This window comes from Echeneis naucrates, chromosome 15 (assembly GCF_900963305.1).
Source record: "Echeneis naucrates chromosome 15, fEcheNa1.1, whole genome shotgun sequence".
Lineage (NCBI taxonomy): Eukaryota > Metazoa > Chordata > Actinopteri > Carangiformes > Echeneidae > Echeneis > Echeneis naucrates.
In genome coordinates this window covers 11,193-23,320 of record NC_042525.1, presented here as the reverse complement: position 1 = coordinate 23,320, position 12,128 = coordinate 11,193, and positions in this window count along the sequence as shown.

The window sequence follows — 12,128 nt, the reverse complement described above, 5'->3', positions numbered from 1 at the left end:
TGTAAAACTCACTCTACATGGTGAATTGCTTGTGGATTGCTGTGAAAACTAGTAAATTAAGCATTTTCAGCAGTAAATCCACTGAAAAGCATGTTTTTAGCAGTTTGTGAAGAGATTTCAGTAACTGAGTTCCTTTTTCTTGACATGTGAAAAACTCACTCTACATGGTCAATTGCTTGTGGATTGCTGTGAAAACTAGTAAATTAAGCATTTTCAAGCAGTAAATCCACTGAAAAGCATGTTTTTAGCAGTTTGTGAAGAGATTTCAGCAAGGGGATTGCATTTTTCTTGACATGTGAAAAACTCACTCTACATGGTGAATTGCTTGTGGATTGCTGTGAAAACTAGTAAATTAAGCATTTTCAAGCAGTAAATCCACTGAAAAGCATGTTTTTAGCAGTTTGTGAAGAGATTTCAGTAACTGAGTTCCTTTTTCTTGACATGTGAAAAACTCACTCTACATGGTCAATTGCTTGTGGATTGCTGTGAAAACTAGTAAATTAAGCATTTTCAAGCAGTAAATCCACTGAAAAGCATGTTTTTAGTAGTTTGTGAAGAGATTTCAGCAAGGGGATTGCATTTTTCTTGACATGTGAAAAACTCACTCTACATGGTGAATTGCTTGTGGATTGCTGTGAAAACTAGTAAATTAAGCATTTTCAAGCAGTAAATCCACTGAAAAGCATGTTTTTAGCAGTTTGTGAAGAGATTTCAGTAACTGAGTTCCTTTTTCTTGACATGTGAAAAACTCACTCTACATGGTGAATTGCTTGTGGATTGCTGTGAAAACTAGTAAATTAAGCATTTTCAAGCAGTAAATCCACTGAAAAGCATGTTTTTAGCAGTTTGTGAAGAGATTTCAGTAACTGAGTTCCTTTTTCTTGACATGTGAAAAACTCACTCTACATGGTCAATTGCTTGTGGATTGCTGTGAAAACTAGTAAATTAAGCATTTTCAAGCAGTAAATCCACTGAAAAGCATGTTTTTAGCAGTTTGTGAAGAGATTTCAGTAACTGAGTTCCTTTTTCTTGACATGTGAAAAACTCACTCTACATGGTCAATTGCTTGTGGATTGCTGTGAAAACTAGTAAATTAAGCATTTTCAAGCAGTAAATCCACTGAAAAGCATGTTTTTAGCAGTTTGTGAAGAGATTTCAGCAAGGGGATTGCATTTTTCTTGACATGTGAAAAACTCACTCTACATGGTCAATTGCTTGTGGATTGCTGTGAAAACTAGTAAATTAAGCATTTTCCAGCAGTAAATCCACTGAAAAGCATGTTTTTAGCAGTTTGTGAAGAGATTTCAGTAACTGAGTTCCTTTTTCTTGACATGTGAAAAACTCACTCTACATGGTCAATTGCTTGTGGATTGCTGTGAAAACTAGTAAATTAAGCATTTTCAAGCAGTAAATCCACTGAAAAGCATGTTTTTAGCAGTTTGTGAAGAGATTTCAGTAACTGGGATTGCATTTTTCTTGACATGTGAAAAACTCACTCTACATGGTGAATTGCTTGTGGATTGCTGTGAAAACTAGTAAATTAAGCATTTTCAAGCAGTAAATCCACTGAAAAGCATGTTTTTAGCAGTTTGTGAAGAGATTTCAGTAACTGGAGTTCCTTTTTCTTGACATGTGAAAAACTCACTCTACATGGTCAATTGCTTGTGGATTGCTGTGAAAACTAGTAAATTAAGCATTTTCAAGCAGTAAATCCACTGAAAAGCATGTTTTTAGCAGTTTGTGAAGAGATTTCAGCAAGGGATTGCCTTTTTCTTGACATGTGAAAAACTCACTCTACATGGTGAATTGCTTGTGGATTGCTGTGAAAACTAGTAAATTAAGCATTTTCAAGCAGTAAATCCACTGAAAAGCATGTTTTTAGCAGTTTGTGAAGAGATTTCAGTAACTGAGTTCCTTTTTCTTGACATGTGAAAAACTCACTCTACATGGTGAATTGCTTGTGGATTGCTGTGAAAACTAGTAAATTAAGCATTTTCAAGCAGTAAATCCACTGAAAAGCATGTTTTTAGCAGTTTGTGAAGAGATTTCAGTAACTGAGTTCCTTTTTCTTGACATGTGAAAAACTCACTCTACATGGTGAATTGCTTGTGGATTGCTGTGAAAACTAGTAAATTAAGCATTTTCAAGCAGTAAATCCACTGAAAAGCATGTTTTTAGCAGTTTGTGAAGAGATTTCAGTAACTGGAGTTGCCTTTTTCTTGACATGTGAAAAACTCACTCTACATGGTCAATTGCTTGTGGATTGCTGTGAAAACTAGTAAATTAAGCATTTTCAAGCAGTAAATCCACTGAAAAGCATGTTTTTAGCAGTTTGTGAAGAGATTTCAGTAACTGAGTTCCTTTTTCTTGACATGTGAAAAACTCACTCTACATGGTGAATTGCTTGTGGATTGCTGTGAAAACTAGTAAATTAAGCATTTTCAAGCAGTAAATCCACTGAAAAGCATGTTTTTAGTAGTTTGTGAAGAGATTTCAGCAAGGGGATTGCATTTTTCTTGACATGTGAAAAACTCACTCTACATGGTCAATTGCTTGTGGATTGCTGTGAAAACTAGTAAATTAAGCATTTTCAAGCAGTAAATCCACTGAAAAGCATGTTTTTAGCAGTTTGTGAAGAGATTTCAGTAACTGAGTTGCATTTTTCTTGACATGTGAAAAACTCACTCTACATGGTGAATTGCTTGTGGATTGCTGTGAAAACTAGTAAATTAAGCATTTTCAAGCAGTAAATCCACTGAAAAGCATGTTTTTAGCAGTTTGTGAAGAGATTTCAGTAACTGAGTTCCTTTTTCTTGACATGTGAAAAACTCACTCTACATGGTGAATTGCTTGTGGATTGCTGTGAAAACTAGTAAATTAAGCATTTTCAAGCAGTAAATCCACTGAAAAGCATGTTTTTAGCAGTTGTGAAGAGATTTCAGTAACTGAGTTCCTTTTTCTTGACATGTGAAAAACTCACTCTACATGGTCAATTGCTTGTGGATTGCTGTGAAAACTAGTAAATTAAGCATTTTCAAGCAGTAATCCACTGAAAAGCATGTTTTTAGTAGTTTGTGAAGAGATTTCAGCAAGGGGATTGCATTTTTCTTGACATGTGAAAAACTCACTCTACATGGTGAATTGCTTGTGGATTGCTGTGAAAACTAGTAAATTAAGCATTTTCAAGCAGTAAATCCACTGAAAAGCATGTTTTTAGCAGTTTGTGAAGAGATTTCAGTAACTGAGTTCCTTTTTCTTGACATGTGAAAAACTCACTCTACATGGTCAATTGCTTGTGGATTGCTGTGAAAACTAGTAAATTAAGCATTTTCAAGCAGTAAATCCACTGAAAAGCATGTTTTTAGCAGTTTGTGAAGAGATTTCAGTAACTGAGTTCCTTTTTCTTGACATGTGAAAAACTCACTCTACATGGTGAATTGCTTGTGGATTGCTGTGAAAACTAGTAAATTAAGCATTTTCCAGCAGTACATCCACTGAAAAGCATGTTTTTAGTAGTTTGTGAAGAGATTTCAGCAAGGGATTGCATTTTTCTTGACATGTGAAAAACTCACTCTACATGGTCAATTGCTTGTGGATTGCTGTGAAAACTAGTAAATTAAGCATTTTCAAGCAGTAAATCCACTGAAAAGCATGTTTTTAGTAGTTTGTGAAGAGATTTCAGCAAGGGGATTGCATTTTTCTTGACATGTGAAAAACTCACTCTACATGGTGAATTGCTTGTGGATTGCTGTGAAAACTAGTAAATTAAGCATTTTCCAGCAGTAAATCCACTGAAAAGCATGTTTTTAGCAGTTTGTGAAGAGATTTCAGTAAGGGGATTGCATTTTTCTTGACATGTGAAAAACTCACTCTACATGGTGAATTGCTTGTGGATTGCTGTGAAAACTAGTAAATTAAGCATTTTCAAGCAGTAAATCCACTGAAAAGCATGTTTTTAGCAGTTTGTGAAGAGATTTCAGTAACTGAGTTCCTTTTTCTTGACATGTGAAAAACTCACTCTACATGGTGAATTGCTTGTGGATTGCTGTGAAAACTAGTAAATTAAGCATTTTCAAGCAGTAAATCCACTGAAAAGCATGTTTTTAGTAGTTTGTGAAGAGATTTCAGCAAGGGAGTTGCCTTTTTCTTGACATGTGAAAAACTCACTCTACATGGTGAATTGCTTGTGGATTGCTGTGAAAACTAGTAAATTAAGCATTTTCAAGCAGTAAATCCACTGAAAAGCATGTTTTAGCAGTTTGTGAAGAGATTTCAGTAACTGAGTTGCCTTTTTCTTGACATGTGAAAAACTCACTCTACATGGTGAATTGCTTGTGGATTGCTGTGAAAACTAGTAAATTAAGCATTTTCAAGCAGTAAATCCACTGAAAAGCATGTTTTTAGCAGTTTGTGAAGAGATTTCAGTAACTGAGTTCCTTTTTCTTGACATGTGAAAAACTCACTCTACATGGTGCAATTGCTTGTGGATTGCTGTGAAAACTAGTAAATTAAGCATTTTCAAGCAGTAAATCCACTGAAAAGCATGTTTTTAGCAGTTTGTGAAGAGATTTCAGTAACTGGAGTTCCTTTTTCTTGACATGTGAAAAACTCACTCTACATGGTGAATTGCTTGTGGATTGCTGTGAAAACTAGTAAATTAAGCATTTTCAAGCAGTAAATCCACTGAAAAGCATGTTTTTAGCAGTTTGTGAAGAGATTTCAGTAACTGAGTTCCTTTTTCTTGACATGTGAAAAACTCACTCTACATGGTGAATTGCTTGTGGATTGCTGTGAAAACTAGTAAATTAAGCATTTTCAAGCAGTAAATCCACTGAAAAGCATGTTTTTAGCAGTTTGTGAAGAGATTTCAGTAACTGAGTTCCTTTTTCTTGACATGTGAAAAACTCACTCTACATGGTCAATTGCTTGTGGATTGCTGTGAAAACTAGTAAATTAAGCATTTTCAAGCAGTACACCCACTGAAAAGCATGTTTTTAGCAGTTTGTGAAGAGATTTCAGCAAGGGGATTGCATTTTTCTTGACATGTGAAAAACTCACTCTACATGGTGAATTGCTTGTGGATTGCTGTGAAAACTAGTAAATTAAGCATTTTCAAGCAGTAAATCCACTGAAAAGCATGTTTTTAGCAGTTTGTGAAGAGATTTCAGTAACTGAGTTCCTTTTTCTTGACATGTGAAAAACTCACTCTACATGGTGAATTGCTTGTGGATTGCTGTGAAAACTAGTAAATTAAGCATTTTCAAGCAGTAAATCCACTGAAAAGCATGTTTTTAGCTAGTTTGTGAAGAGATTTCAGCAAGGGAGTTGCATTTTTCTTGACATGTGAAAAACTCACTCTACATGGTGAATTGCTTGTGGATTGCTGTGAAAACTAGTAAATTAAGCATTTTCAAGCAGTAAATCCACTGAAAAGCATGTTTTTAGCAGTTTGTGAAGAGATTTCAGTAACTGAGTTCCTTTTTCTTGACATGTGAAAAACTCACTCTACATGGTCAATTGCTTGTGGATTGCTGTGAAAACTAGTAAATTAAGCATTTTCAAGCAGTACATCCACTGAAAAGCATGTTTCTAGTAGTTTGTGAAGAGATTTCAGCAAGGGGATTGCATTTTTCTTGACATGTGAAAAACTCACTCTACATGGTGAATTGCTTGTGGATTGCTGTGAAAACTAGTAAATTAAGCATTTTCAAGCAGTAAATCCACTGAAAAGCATGTTTTAGCAGTTTGTGAAGAGATTTCAGCAAGGGATTGCATTTTTCTTGACATGTGAAAAACTCACTCTACATGGTGAATTGCTTGTGGATTGCTGTGAAAACTAGTAAATTAAGCATTTTCAAGCAGTAAATCCACTGAAAAGCATGTTTTAGCAGTTTGTGAAGAGATTTCAGTAACTGAGTTCCTTTTTCTTGACATGTGAAAAACTCACTCTACATGGTCAATTGCTTGTGGATTGCTGTGAAAACTAGTAAATTAAGCATTTTCAAGCAGTAAATCCACTGAAAAGCATGTTTTTAGTAGTTTGTGAAGAGATTTCAGCAAGGGGATTGCATTTTTCTTGACATGTGAAAAACTCACTCTACATGGTGAATTGCTTGTGGATTGCTGTGAAAACTAGTAAATTAAGCATTTTCAAGCAGTAAATCCACTGAAAAGCATGTTTTTAGCAGTTTGTGAAGAGATTTCAGTAACTGAGTTCCTTTTTCTTGACATGTGAAAAACTCACTCTACATGGTCAATTGCTTGTGGATTGCTGTGAAAACTAGTAAATTAAGCATTTTCAAGCAGTATATCCACTGAAAAGCATGTTTCTAGTAGTTTGTGAAGAGATTTCAGCAAGGGGATTGCATTTTTCTTGACATGTGAAAAACTCACTCTACATGGTGAATTGCTTGTGGATTGCTGTGAAAACTAGTAAATTAAGCATTTTCAAGCAGTAAATCCACTGAAAAGCATGTTTTTAGCAGTTTGTGAAGAGATTTCAGTAACTGAGTTCCTTTTTCTTGACATGTGAAAAACTCACTCTACATGGTGAATTGCTTGTGGATTGCTGTGAAAACTAGTAAATTAAGCATTTTCAAGCAGTAAATCCACTGAAAAGCATGTTTTTAGCAGTTTGTGAAGAGATTTCAGTAACTGAGTTCCTTTTTCTTGACATGTGAAAAACTCACTCTACATGGTCGAATTGCTTGTGGATTGCTGTGAAAACTAGTAAATTAAGCATTTTCAAGCAGTAAATCCACTGAAAAGCATGTTTTTAGCTAGTTTGTGAAGAGATTTCAGCAAGGGGATTGCATTTTTCTTGACATGTGAAAAACTCACTCTACATGGTGAATTGCTTGTGGATTGCTGTGAAAACTAGTAAATTAAGCATTTTCAAGCAGTAAATCCACTGAAAAGCATGTTTTTAGTAGTTTGTGAAGAGATTTCAGCAAGGGGATTGCATTTTTCTTGACATGTGAAAAACTCACTCTACATGGTGAATTGCTTGTGGATTGCTGTGAAAACTAGTAAATTAAGCATTTTCAAGCAGTAAATCCACTGAAAAGCATGTTTTTAGCAGTTTGTGAAGAGATTTCAGTAACTGGAGTTCCTTTTTCTTGACATGTGAAAAACTCACTCTACATGGTGAATTGCTTGTGGATTGCTGTGAAAACTAGTAAATTAAGCATTTTCAAGCAGTAAATCCACTGAAAAGCATGTTTTTAGCAGTTTGTGAAGAGATTTCAGTAACTGAGTTCCTTTTTCTTGACATGTGAAAAACTCACTCTACATGGTGAATTGCTTGTGGATTGCTGTGAAAACTAGTAAATTAAGCATTTTCAAGCAGTAAATCCACTGAAAAGCATGTTTTTAGCAGTTTGTGAAGAGATTTCAGCAAGGGGATTGCATTTTTCTTGACATGTGAAAAACTCACTCTACATGGTGAATTGCTTGTGGATTGCTGTGAAAACTAGTAAATTAAGCATTTTCAAGCAGTAAATCCACTGAAAAGCATGTTTTTAGCAGTTTGTGAAGAGATTTCAGTAACTGAGTTCCTTTTTCTTGACATGTGAAAAACTCACTCTACATGGTCAATTGCTTGTGGATTGCTGTGAAAACTAGTAAATTAAGCATTTTCAAGCAGTAAATCCACTGAAAAGCATGTTTTTAGCAGTTTGTGAAGAGATTTCAGTCAAGGGAGTTGCCTTTTTCTTGACATGTGAAAAACTCACTCTACATGGTGAATTGCTTGTGGATTGCTGTGAAAACTAGTAAATTAAGCATTTTCAAGCAGTAAATCCACTGAAAAGCATGTTTTTAGCAGTTTGTGAAGAGATTTCAGTAAGGGAGTTCCTTTTTCTTGACATGTGAAAAACTCACTCTACATGGTGAATTGCTTGTGGATTGCTGTGAAAACTAGTAAATTAAGCATTTTCAAGCAGTAAATCCACTGAAAAGCATGTTTTTAGCAGTTTGTGAAGAGATTTCAGTAACTGAGTTCCTTTTTCTTGACATGTGAAAAACTCACTCTACATGGTCAATTGCTTGTGGATTGCTGTGAAAACTAGTAAATTAAGCATTTTCAAGCAGTAAATCCACTGAAAAGCATGTTTTTAGCAGTTTGTGAAGAGATTTCAGTAACTGAGTTGCATTTTTCTTGACATGTGAAAAACTCACTCTACATGGTGAATTGCTTGTGGATTGCTGTGAAAACTAGTAAATTAAGCATTTTCAAGCAGTAAATCCACTGAAAAGCATGTTTTTAGTAGTTTGTGAAGAGATTTCAGCAAGGGGATTGCATTTTTCTTGACATGTGAAAAACTCACTCTACATGGTGAATTGCTTGTGGATTGCTGTGAAAACTAGTAAATTAAGCATTTTCAAGCAGTAAATCCACTGAAAAGCATGTTTTTAGCAGTTTGTGAAGAGATTTCAGTAACTGGATTGCCTTTTTCTTGACATGTGAAAAACTCACTCTACATGGTGAATTGCTTGTGGATTGCTGTGAAAACTAGTAAATTAAGCATTTTCAAGCAGTAAATCCACTGAAAAGCATGTTTTTAGCAGTTTGTGAAGAGATTTCAGTAACTGAGTTCCTTTTTCTTGACATGTGAAAAACTCACTCTACATGGTGAATTGCTTGTGGATTGCTGTGAAAACTAGTAAATTAAGCATTTTCAAGCAGTAAATCCACTGAAAAGCATGTTTTTAGCAGTTTGTGAAGAGATTTCAGCAAGGGAGTTGCCTTTTTCTTGACATGTGAAAAACTCACTCTACATGGTGAATTGCTTGTGGATTGCTGTGAAAACTAGTAAATTAAGCATTTTCAAGCAGTAAATCCACTGAAAAGCATGTTTTTAGCAGTTTGTGAAGAGATTTCAGTAACTGGAGTTGCCTTTTTCTTGACATGTGAAAAACTCACTCTACATGGTGAATTGCTTGTGGATTGCTGTGAAAACTAGTAAATTAAGCATTTTCAAGCAGTAAATCCACTGAAAAGCATGTTTTTAGCAGTTTGTGAAGAGATTTCAGCAAGGGGATTGCATTTTTCTTGACATGTGAAAAACTCACTCTACATGGTGAATTGCTTGTGGATTGCTGTGAAAACTAGTAAATTAAGCATTTTCAAGCAGTAAATCCACTGAAAAGCATGTTTTTAGCAGTTTGTGAAGAGATTTCAGTAACTGAGTTCCTTTTTCTTGACATGTGAAAAACTCACTCTACATGGTGAATTGCTTGTGGATTGCTGTGAAAACTAGTAAATTAAGCATTTTCAAGCAGTAAATCCACTGAAAAGCATGTTTTAGCAGTTTGTGAAGAGATTTCAGCAAAGGGATTGCATTTTTCTTGACATGTGAAAAACTCACTCTACATGGTGAATTGCTTGTGGATTGCTGTGAAAACTAGTAAATTAAGCATTTTCCAGCAGTACAATCCACTGAAAAGCATGTTTTTAGCAGTTGTGAAGAGATTTCAGCAAGGGGATTGCATTTTTCTTGACATGTGAAAAACTCACTCTACATGGTGAATTGCTTGTGGACTGCTGTGAAAACTAGTAAATTAAGCATTTTCAAGCAGTAAATCCACTGAAAAGCATGTTTTTAGTAGTTTGTGAAGAGATTTCAGCAAGGGGATTGCATTTTTCTTTACATGTGAAAAACTCACTCTACATGGTGAAATTGCTTGTGGATTGCTGTGAAAACTAGTAAATTAAGCATTTTCCAGCAGTAACATACAATGAAAAGCATGTTTTAGCAGTTTGTGAAGAGATTTCAGCAAGGGGATTGCATTTTTCTTGACATGTGAAAAACTCACTCTACATGGTGAATTGCTTGTGGATTGCTGTGAAAACTAGTAAATTAAGCATTTTCAAGCAGTAAATCCACTGAAAAGCATGTTTTAGCAGTTTGTGAAGAGATTTCAGTAACTGAGTTCCCTTTTTCTTGACATGTGAAAAACTCACTCTACATGGTGAATTGCTTGTGGATTGCTGTGAAAACTAATGAATTAAGCATTTTCAAGCAGTAAATCCACTGAAAAGCATGTTTTTAGCAGTTTGTGAAGAGATTTCAGCAAGGGGATTGCATTTTTCTTGACATGTGAAAAACTCACTCTACATGGTGAATTGCTTGTGGATTGCTGTGAAAACTAGTAAATTAAGCATTTTCAAGCAGTAAATCCACTGAAAAGCATGTTTTTAGCAGTTTGTGAAGAGATTTCAGTAACTGAGTTCCTTTTCTTGACATGTGAAAAACTCACTCTACATGGTGAATTGCTTGTGGATTGCTGTGAAAACTAATGAATTAAGCATTTTCAAGCAGTACACCCACTGAAAAGCATGTTTTTAGTAGTTTGTGAAGAGATTTCAGCAAGGGGATTGCATTTTTCTTGAAATGTGAAAAACTCACTCTACATGGTGAATTGCTTTTGGATTGCTGTGAAAACTAGTATGAGAGTAATATGTACACCTTCTCATCAAACTTGACAGGTCCTTTGATCTGTGTTGAACCCTTCCGGTCTCGACCAATGAGAGCATTTCCTGCTCGTAACCACTCCCCCAGTCTTTTCCACGCCCCAGGCGATGAGGTCACAACCAATCAGATCATTCGAGGGTGGAGACGATTAAAATTGCGGCAAATTCATTTCCAGGTTGACGTGCAAAGAGGGAGGACGTGTTTTGCGAGAGTGAAAGGGGCGGATTGAATATTTATTTAAAAAAATATTCACAGAGTGTTTCTTTACAAAGAGGGAGTATAAAACAATGGTTTTATATGATTGTTTTAAATCTTGTCAAAGTTGTGTTTTCTCCCTGTGAAGGGGTTATTTACTAGGGTATTTTATAATTTTCGTCCATTGTTCAAACCTCAAGGAGAGGAGGATATTCACACAGAGTGTTTCTCTTTCTCTACTCATGTTTGACTGGAGAGGAGGTAGGTTTTCACCCACTGATCCATCCATAACCAGTCCCCTAGTGTGTTCACACCCCTGAGGTTACAACCAATCAGATCATTCGAGGGCGGGGACAAGCAGAATAGCGCTCAATTCATATAGAGGGTGACGGGCAAAGAGTTTGGATATGTGCTGCACTGAAAGGAAAAAGAAAAACTTAAAGTGTTGATTGTTTTTTGCGAGAGTAAAAAAAAAAAAAAAATGGCTGAAAACAACTTGAGATCAGAGTCTGCCGCCTCGAATGTGGTGATCTGCGAGACTCCTGTCTCGAGTTATCACGAATTACGAGGAGCTCCAAAGAAGTGGGTGACGTATTTGTGTCGGATTCAGACTCCGGCACCCGAGGCTCTCCACAGAGAGTGGAGACTGTCGGACAGCGGTGCCTGGGGGTACGTGTTCAACTATACCTCTCAAGAGTTCACCAGTTGGAAAAAGATGAGGTTTACAGCCCGGTGGGATCGAGAGCGACACTCACCTCAACAGACTGGTCGGCGCTGACGTTGGATGTGTAACAAATTTAAAAGTGAATGTTGGCTGCAATTCTTTTTTTTGGAACTCCTGATGATCCCTCTTCTTTTTTCACACCATTGTGTTGGAGACCAAGAGCACCCCGTCGTACTACAGAGCCGCCCGTTGGGTGAGTGAAGGGTGTGAGGATGAGTTTGTGTTGGAGTATTTCAACAAGGACTGCGGAGTGTTTCAGAGATGTTTGCACATTCCGTTCAAGAACTGGTTGAGGGTGATGGAGGAATACACGGAGAAAATTAAGACTCTGTTTGTGAGCAGTCAGAGTTTCAGAGACATTCTGCTGGTGAGAAAAATTTTGGTGTATTAGACTCCACCCCTTCCATGCCATTGGTCTACGAATAACCCCTCGGCCTCCTCCTCCTTCTCCTCCCGACTAATTCCAACACGCTTACATGGCTAACACGGCGTGCGAGTCACTCCGCCTCCTCTCAGCCGTACTTTAAAAAGAATGACGAGAACAAGAAGATAAAATCATGTCTTTCATACCCACAACGGTCCGTCCGCCGAGTCCTCGTCCTCCTGGGACGCTGACTTTGCGGTCTTGCAGGATAAGACATCTGACCCGGATCGCTCCTTATCCGTTGATCGGATATCACGCAACGCCGCCAAACCCGACGGCTATGCAGATTGCTCCTGACACACCACCTTCC